Raw genomic sequence first — 9712 nt, forward strand, 5'->3', positions numbered from 1 at the left:
CAAACCAACACACCTGAAGACGACCGTTTGTGTTATGGTCGAAACGTCGTGAGAATTTTTATTGTTTTATATATTTTATTATTTTGTTGTTTCCCTTCAACGTGACTTTACCGAAAGAACTAATAATATGAATTACTGCAGTCACGAAAGCTTTAAATCAACATTTACCATACAACATTGTGTAGTTATAATTCGTTTTTCACGTTGCCGTATTTTGCTCGCGAAGGTGTATCCGGTGTCATAGACACAGCCATCCGTAACTTCACGAGGATTCTAATTATATTGTAATGGCTCATTCGTTACAACTCTTTGCCCTTGTTATCGTACCAAATCCACTTGGTCCAAAAAACATGAAATTGCCAACACGCGCTTCTTATATCTCGGGGGTCAAAAGGTCAAGGTCCAAAGGCCACTACACTGCACTAATGTTTTCACCCTTTGGCCAGATGCTGCAATTGTTGCACGGTAGTGGTCGCATTGTTTTTAGCGGTTGTACACAGCCGACGCATTTGATTACATAAAAAACACGTGTTCAAAAAAGTTTCTTCTTGCGCGGTTGGAAGTGGTATTTTTAAGCCGTTCGTGCTGATAAGATAAGGAGAGAAAACACTTTTCTGTTAGGCATTGTGAACTGTGATTGTGCATACGTTTATCCGTGTGTACGAGCATTCAATAAATTAGAGGCCAGCATGCGCGTGCCATAGGAACTGATTAAAGCATTGCATTGCGCTGACCTCTTGGTCCCACAATCTATTACTATGCAGTAATCTTTTTCAAAATGACCTGCCTTTATCGTTATAACAACACAACGGTAAACACACAGCGGTATATCTCGCAAAAAAAGCTATACCTTTATCATTTCAGCATAGCGCTTCCAATTTTTTTTTAGAATCAGCTATCTTCAATGTGTGATTCAAATGACTGATAGCATCATGATAAAATAATTTTAAACAAGAATGCATAGCCCTATGTCAATCCACTGTTGGATGATGGTCTCCCCATGCCGTGTTGGTCGTAGGGATTGTGTGACCATACTTCACCATTCTGATTGGTGAAAGGCAGGGCCCATGATCAAATCAGATACCGCCACTGATGTTAGCCGTGGCCGGATATTGAATTCAGGTCATCTGGTTCATAGATTCATAGGTTGATTCCAATCTACAAGGAATTGAGGAATAGTTTGCAATTGTTCAAGTAGGGCAGTTTAACCGTAATATTTAGTTACCATTGACTGTATTCACTGATGTGTCTCATGGGATCTTTATTGGCCACAGAATCTTAAATCAGACCCCCACCCTGACATGTCATTCAAGACACAGCTGCAGGCCCACACGTAGCCTGCCTTGCACCTTTGACACAATGCAGATGTGATTCCTTAGAGCCCCATCTTCCTTGCTTGAAATTGGGCATTGCATTTTCACCTTCGTAGACCCAGACCCTCAAAGGAGTCAGGCCCTAGGATAGCAGTTATGATGGACCCTGTCTCTCAGCATCCGGGCACTGCATTCTAACAACGATTAGAAACTAGGCACAAGCCGTGCTTGGGACCAATCCTGGAATGGTCTAGAATTTATTTCGATCCTGACATAACGTGCTGTAGTCCCTCCCTCTTTATGCCCCTTAAAATCAGACCATTCGTAAATATAATATTTACGCTATTCTTATCGTACACGGTTATTAAACTAAAACGAAACTATTTTTATTTCACCAGGTAAGGCTCGCTGAAATATATAGCTCTTTTTTTCAGAAACGACCTGGCAAAAGAATTATAGCTGAACGAAGTGGTTTATCACGTGGAATTTGATATCAGCCAAATACTCGAAGAGCATGCTTCTAAATGTGGAAAGAAAAACCGGAGGACCCGGAGATAAATCCACGCGAGAGAGACCGAACTCCCAATATAGAGCAGGCGTCAGGGTCTGGATCGAACCCACGACCTCCTGTATACCAGGTGAGGGGATTACCATCTTGCCACCGCAACAGGTGGCACCACTCGGTTATGTAATCACTCCCTCCGCCCCCCTTTCTTCGCTGCAGGGGAGGGTGGGGGGAAGCAATCGTATATATTTAATCGTAACTAGGTTTCACGGATGCTTCGGTTAGATTACACGTGCTCAAGCTATGATATATTGCCTGTGACATCTGTGTCCGTTCCTCAGGGTCGCCCAGCTGAAAGCCGGTATGTCCCTTCACAAAAGTGATTCACGCAGCCCGGAAGAACAAGCGTCGTGTGGCCCATGTATAGTTCCCTGGCTGCCATGGGAAACCATTTATTGGGCCCCTCATCCCTTTCACCAACTGGGCAAGTGGGCTATTAAGTGGCAGTGGTAACAGCTTTAGATTGTACATCCCATCATCAGCCATGATTAATCCACTGCTGGATGAAGGCTTCCACAAGTAATGGACATGTGTCGTGGTCCCACAATGCATCAACATTTACTGTCTTTCTTTTACCAGGTAAGGCCCACTGAGCTATATATCCCTTTTTCAGGAGCGACCTGGCCACAAATGATAGCTCAATGAAGTGACTTATGCGGAAATGTAATGTATAGTGGCCAATACTCTAGACCAGTGTTTCGTAACCTTTACTGCAGCTTGCACATCATTGCTTCTCAATCGTAAAAAAAAATGTATAATGTTAACAAGAACATAGTGTTTAATGAAGCAAAGTAATTGTACGCACGTGCCCGTGCTTAATTTGTGTTTTTCAATTATTTACCTTCTCAAAAAATCTGGTCATGTCTCGCACCCCCAGAAAGGGCATCTCGCACCCCCAAGGGGTGCACCGTTCACCCCAGGTTAAGAACTGCTCTAGACGCATGTCTTTAAATGTGGAGGAGAAAACCGGAGGACTCGGATACAAAATTATCCACACAACCACAGGGAGAAATGCAAATTACTAATATAATGAGCCAAGAATGTGTGTGTCCTGCGCGTGACGTCACTCCACATGAGGCCCATCCCACTGTATGACGTCACTCCACATGAGGCCCACCTCCCCTCATTAACATTCATGAGTGGGTGGATTTTTACACTTAATGCAGAGGAAGTCGAGCTGAATTAAATAATGAATTGCACAAAGTCGCTTCAAATGACATTTCTTTACAGAAAGTGACGGTAAAAAATAAATCTACGCAGCACAGTGCTACATCCGTGCGTGACGTCACTACAAAAGAGCCCCCCCCCCTCCCTTCATTAATATTCATGCCCGCGTAGAAATTTACACGAACGCACAAGAAGGTCGCGCACTCCACATGCCGCACCCCTCCCCTCATTAATAATCATGAGCGGGTGACGTCACTCCACATGCCGCACCCCTCCCCTCATTAATAATCATGAGCGGGTGACGTCACTCCACATGCCGCACCTCTCCACAATAACCATAAGCGGGTGACGTCACTCCACATGCTGCACCGCTCCACAATAACCATTACCGGGTGACGTCACTCTACATGCTGCACCCCTCCCCAATAACCATTAGCGGGTGACGTCACTCCACATGCCGCACCGCTCCACAATAACCATGAGCGGGTGACGTCACTCCACATGGGGCAACCCCCCCCCCCCCCTCATTAAGAATCATGAGCTAAACAATGTTTCTATTGAATATTTCACATTTACTGCCATATACACCCGTTCTTGGACGGGTAAGCAAGCAAGTTACAAATAAAGAGGCATCGCCAGGGTCAGAATCAAACCCACAACCTCCTTGACACCAGGAAAGGTAGTTAACATCTCGCCACCGTGGCGTATTAAGCCAAGCTCACTTCGTTTTCTCAACAGGCAAATTGTGTCTTTAATCTGCGTGTGTTCTCTAATCCGTGTGCTCATCTTTCCGTCTCTCAGTGTAATCCCAAGCAGGGCATCTCTCCCAGCTGTGTTTTTAAGCTCTAGTTTCGTGTTGCTTCGTCATTATCAGGTTCAACTTACCAAAGGACTTTCCAAAAGGACTCCAACTGCCCCTTATTTTTACTCATTTATCTTGGTTTTCTTTCACTAACTGCCCTAAGTATACATTCTACAGTGTTTTTTTTCCAGTTGGGTTAACCCCTGACAGATATTTACGATTTTTTTTTATTGTTGTGAGCAAAACAATTAAAGTAAGGATCGCTGAACCATACAATCTTAATCATAATAAAGCAGTGAAAAATAACTATCGCACAGTGGCACTAATTTTAATTGTATATTCCCCACTCAATTCCCGAAGGAACATAACCTGTTTCACCCTCTGGGAATTGGGTGATTCATCGTTGATGTGGTATATCTGCAAACACTCTTTCAGTTGACGACACATTAAGACGCCTCAATCATATTATAAGCTGTGTGTGGATCAGGTAACAGAAATACTGGCATTCTTATATTCGGAAGAAAAAAAACACCACGTTAATCACAAAAAAATGCCTTTTTTGGTAGAGTCTATTGCACTAGAATTCATTATTGAGTGTAGATAGAGAGTTGTAATTTAATTCACGCTTGAAGGCATTGTAACAAAATCTAAACGCTTCACTTTTTTGCAGAATTGGAAATTATCCAGACCTCATTTAATGTCTCGATGAGTACATTTCGGGTGTTTGCACATCTACGTTTTTTTTTCCCCTGCATTAAAAGCATTTATAAAGTTGAAATGTGCAAAGACATTAATAAATATATGTCCAAAAAGATGAAAGGTTAACCATTTGGGGGGAGGATGTTCAGAATGCATAGAATAGGGTGACCAAAAAAACAAAGCTTGCTGGCTGTTTTTAATTTCTCCCCCAGGAAGAGACTTATACTCTCAGTTGGTGTTATTGTATATATATGTATCGATATCCATATCCCAGTTTTCTTCATCCACAAATGATCTACATACCCAGTATAAGATTTATGTCAAATGTATCAAGCACTTGACCACTCGTTGTGACATGTGAAAATTCGAATCACGAGTACGTTATCATTATCAGCGGTCATAATAAATCAACTGCTGGATGAAGGCTCCTCCTAAGACATCTCTCATGGTCCCACGAAGTAACAATCCACCTAGCACCTGCGAATGAGTTGTTTTGCGTTGCTTGTTATAATGAAATCTGAGATGGTTAATGTTTTCCGTTTATATACGTCTGAATTTGTTTCTCAAATACAATTTTCAGATAATAATAACAACAAATCTAATGTTGCTATGAATAACTTACCCCGACTCCTGTTTTAATATGTATTTTGGAAAAAAATAGTCATGTAATCTTATTTTGGCTGTTCTACTTTTGTGTGTTTGTAACTTGAACTTCCTTTGCAACGGACATAGCCGACCGCGCTAAACGGTTCCAGATTTCACACTTGATGAAATAAAATGTTTCCATCCTCTTTTGGTTCTTTCGGTAAAGTCACGTAGGTAGAAATAAAATAAAATAAATCACGACGTTTCGAACGCAACACAAGCGTTCGTCTTCAGGTGAAAATCGGGATAGCTACGTGACTTTACCGAAAGAACCAAAGAGTATGGATTCCTGCAATCACGAAAGCTTCAAATCAAGATTGAACCGCCTCTACGGGGAGGGTTTACACACATCTGTTAGAGCGTTTAACAGACTGCGAGACAAGAAGGCTCACTTGATCGAGTCTCTCACCTTTCTGAAGAGATGCAGCGACCACAAGCTTCTTTTCACAAGGCAGCAGACATCGTGCTGCTCACAGCAGACATCGCAGCTATCCCGATTCTCACCTGAAGACGAACGCTTGTGTTGCGTTCGAAACGTCGTGATTTATTTTATTTTATTTCTACCGACGTGACTTTACCGAAAGAACCAAAGAGTATGGGTTCCTGCATGTCACGAAAGCTTCAAATCAGGATTGAAATGTTTCCACTTGCAGTTTGAAAATAAGGGCGGGTGGGTGGACTTCTAAACTAAATGGCATAAACTGCGGCACCAATGGTTGGAACAAATTTAGAGGATTTGTTCACTAAAAGTTTACGCAGATTATGGAATGGTTCCTCAGTCCATTCTCCTTTTCCATAATGAGGAATTGACGGAACCCTGGACCGTTTGCCTCATCGCATATTTATATATTTACAAAAAAAAATGTCAAGAGGGGCTTAGGAAAGGTTTCGCTATCATCGACCACATACGTACTACGAATTAGAATCTGGGAAATACTAATGAGTTTGAAACAAAAGAGATCCATTGTCATTTATATGAATACATTAACCCTCCACTGCCCCTCTGGTCTTCACACCTGATTGGCTCACGAGTGACGACATCACATTAACCCCCTCTATTTAAGCCCGAAACAGGAGGAGGATTTCTCCACAACTCTGGCTGGCGCCTGATGATGCCGGTTGTAATTACCGGTGAAACATCATACTCGAATTGTAAATGTTGTGCGTTTACCCGCCAACACATCGGTGTGCTGAACTAGTAACTAATTGACATGTTTTGTTTAAGTGACAAACCTTACTATTTGGCTGTATCGGATGGTGGCAGGTTTAACGACACATTCATATTTACGCGATCTAACCACCATCACCACCTCTATTCCCACCACGACCACTGCCACAACCAATACTGCAAACACTACACAACACCATCAGTAACGCCACCGGCAACTGGCACTACTCCCACCATTATCAATGGACACCGCTGGAGGCCTTGGCCCTGACTTTGTTCTCTGTAAGGAACCCCTTCAATAGCCTTGGGGCCCCCAGTGGCTCACCAGAGGCCCCCGTGGATACTTTCCCTCGAACTTTAAAAAATCCCGGGACCCCCTGATGATTTTCTCTAATTATAGCATGCCCCAATGGATTGATGAAAATAAAAATCCCCCCATTAATCCTGGCTTTTACTGAAACCCTGCAATAATTGAAGTTGCCATGTAAACACAACGAGGGTAACAGTGTTCGGTAATTGCTGCAACGTTAGCTCCCAAGTCTTCCAAGGCACGGTGGATTACCGATTTTTTTTTTCGTTTGAGCCCCTGGTCTTTCAAAGGCTTGAGGGGAGATACTGCAGCACCTGAATGCGGTAGGGAGGGGGTGATGCAGAGACTGCCCAAGGCAGCTAACTTTTGGATTATTTCCTTGGTAAAAGTTGTGCCAGGTATTATTAACCCAATATATAACAACACAACTGGCAATGCTTTTATTTCTACATAATATAAAATAATGTACGCAGTATATGTTTTTCTATGACAGCGCTTATTCGAGTCTACTTTATGAGATTGCATGCATTTATTTATTAACCTTTATACCTCTCAGCGTTGGCCGTGATGTATATATTTCTACGTTGCCACTATGCTTTCCAAATCTACAAACACACACACACACACAGCTGGTGGCTGAGTGGATGGTGGGTGTTTGTTATAAGATTGGCCAGGGCTTTTAAGTGTCGAGCACAGCATGGACTAAAAGCACAATCAATATTGCACTTGACATCTAGATGCTCATGCAGACACAATGAGATGGTCAAAACGACTGCTGAAAATACACGGCATGTTTTCGAGGTGCAGGCATCCCTCGATTTAAGTAAGGGATGCGTTCTTGAAAGATAAGAAAAACACGGCGTAAAATGACATTTCGTAAATTGGAATGAATTCTCCCATTAATGTAATGCCAACAATTAGGATGTGTTTTGGACGGTCACTCCAACTTCTTCTTTGGTTCTTAACCTGATAATCTACACCTATGTCACCTTTCACAAAACAATAATAATTAACATAAATATAATGAATAATACAAATTAAAAACGCCAAAAATATTGACCTTTTCAGGGAACTCACCAAAATATCTGCACGTTGGACTGACTGGCAAGGCGGTGTGGAGGCGTTAGAACGATTGCACTGTCGGGACACCGTGACGCTGTCGTGGATGGATGACGCAGCCTCCTGGGTGCTTCTTGTTCGATGATCTTGTGGCACTTACCGTGTGAGGTTTCGTTTATGCGGAAATTCCATTTCGTGAGTTGAAAAGTGCCCGTAACTTGTAAAACGCGTTCATTCAAATTTTCGTCAAAAAAACCGTTATTTAATCGAGGGATACCCACACATTAATTTGTTTTCCTTGATATCCTCCTTTAAACTTGCTATTTTATATCGTCACCTATAAAGGCACCCAGTACAAGATACAGGATCTATTGGCAAGAATTTTGTTATGCTCTTGTGGCTTCCAATTAAGCAGAACAGCGTTCACGCAGTTGTTTTATCAATCCACTTCTTGGATGAATGCCTAACGAGACCGTGCCATTAATGGGGGGTTGTCTTTATCATACTTCACCATGCCGGTCACTGTGGTGTGGTCCACTACCCTACCGGGTTTGGTAAACCCGCCAGCACACGACACGTCTGCCAATAAATCACAAACGCCAAATGTGCCAGCAAGGCCTTCACGCTTCATGTAACACGTGTGCCCATTTCATTATACATACTCCAAGCTGAATACGGGTGGAAACACGATTTTACGTGTGTGCGTTTAGTTCGAATTGCTGTCCGTGTACTCCATACTTGAAGGATAAAATTGGGGGCATCTCGCCATGTGTGTGTGTGTGTGCGCGTGTACTCACAGAGTTATCGTCCACTCAAAATTATTATACACAAAACAATGAGACAGACCCTAACAACAAAAAACACCACAGGAAAAGAACACGTTTGTGGAAAATGGATATGTGACTCTTTTGTTTACAATTAAAATTTCTTAATTTTCAGTTCCGTCTCTGCCTCAGAGTATATCTCCCCACTTCCATCACCCCCCCCCGCCCCTCACATCAACACATTAATCGTTCTTGTAAAGTAATCATTACCAACATCGCTCCTGCTCCTAAGGCCCTGTGTCCTTGTGGTTAACCCCACGAGTCTGAAGTATAAAAAAGTACATTGCAACGATATGAATTGAATAAATACAACCTCATCCGGTACCTTCCAAGCAGACTGAAGGCATGTTCTAAATGAAGTCTAAAATTGGATACTACTCCGGCAAAACAGTTGCTTAATGTGTATAGTGTAAAGGCGTATTTATTCAGTGAGACTTTACGGGCGAGCTGGAAAATAAATACCTCAGACTATGTGGCACACATAAAGTCATGCTGCCAACACACACACCCACTTACCTAATCACCACACTTTATTTTGGAACAGCAGAGTTAACACGCTGAATGGTATCTTATTGCTTTTGTCAGTAAATTAGCAATTTTCAGGGTGACCGGTTTTTTCAGTTTGATTGGGAATTGTTCTACGTTAAACAAATTCTCCGTCCTGGTGAAAGCAGGCATCATGGTTGCCATGCTGTTTGTCTGCAGCTCATGGACATTTCCAATGTATCTTCATAGACATAATTACGCACCCCAGCAAGGAGGCAGGTAGATTGCGAACTGCGTGTCGGCTACAAGTGCAGCAGAGTTTCTTCAGCAGCTGCTGTAAGATGAGTTAAGATGAGTTTAAAATAAAAAAAAACGCCACTTTATTCAAATTTTCTTGCTGTGGTTTTCACACCTGATGATGATTGCTTGTGTTGCAGTCGAAACGTCGTGAGAATTTATTGTTTTATATTTTTATTATTTTATTGTTTCCCTTTCTACATGAGTTTACCGAAAGAACCAAGAATATAAGTTAACATGTTACCTGGCACTTTTAAGCTTTGCAATATAAATATTTGCACTTTTTCTCTATTTTGTTTTTGTCATATCCTCGCAAACTGTAAAAAACGGCACATTGAACACAATTGGCATGGAGATTGTAGATAGTCATATGTATG

The 9712-nt window shown here is 42.2% G+C and overlaps 1 protein-coding gene across 1 annotated transcript in view; it reads right to left on the reverse strand.

Moving 5' to 3' along the window:
* Positions 1-9096, reverse strand: part of DRD2 (dopamine receptor D2) — a 68017-nt gene extending 58921 nt beyond the window's left edge. Inside the window, exon 1 of the mRNA XM_076071265.1 lies at positions 8878-9096. The gene's annotated coding sequence lies outside the window, so the exon portion shown is untranslated. The remainder of the gene's footprint in view (positions 1-8877) is intronic.
* Between the last annotated feature and the right edge of the window lie 616 nt (positions 9097-9712).

The sequence above is a fragment of the Petromyzon marinus genome, chromosome 32, assembly GCF_048934315.1.
Source record: "Petromyzon marinus isolate PM22_M1 ecotype Great Lakes invasive population chromosome 32, UKy_Petmar_22M1.pri1.0, whole genome shotgun sequence".
Lineage (NCBI taxonomy): Eukaryota > Metazoa > Chordata > Hyperoartia > Petromyzontiformes > Petromyzontidae > Petromyzon > Petromyzon marinus.